General features: G+C 31.7%; 1 protein-coding gene across 1 annotated transcript in view; it reads right to left on the bottom strand.

Moving 5' to 3' along the window:
• Positions 1 to 293, bottom strand: part of LOC119585081 — a gene marked incomplete in the record, with an annotated part of 22863 nt that overhangs the window by 5983 nt on the left and 16587 nt on the right.

Raw genomic sequence — 293 nt, 5'->3', positions numbered from 1 at the left:
GTAAATCAACAACATAGCGGACACACGATGAATGTAAGCCATACCAATAACAATTGAAGATCGTGCTTGTCAAATCATCAATGTAGCAACATCACTGGAACGTAATGATAAAAAAAAAATCTGACTCAATTAAAGATTATTGAAATAAACGAACCGAAACGAAATAATGAAGACAATAATGGCAATTTTACTGTCATTAAAAAAAACTGGACCAAAAACACCGAAATAACAAATAACTCGCAAAAAAGGACACAATTAACCAAACTAACACACAAAAAGGATAAAGTTAACCG

The sequence above is a fragment of the Penaeus monodon genome, chromosome 19 (genome assembly GCF_015228065.2).
Source record: "Penaeus monodon isolate SGIC_2016 chromosome 19, NSTDA_Pmon_1, whole genome shotgun sequence".
Classification (NCBI taxonomy): Eukaryota; Metazoa; Arthropoda; class Malacostraca; order Decapoda; family Penaeidae; genus Penaeus; species Penaeus monodon.
This window is presented reverse-complemented; position numbering and strand designations above follow the sequence as displayed.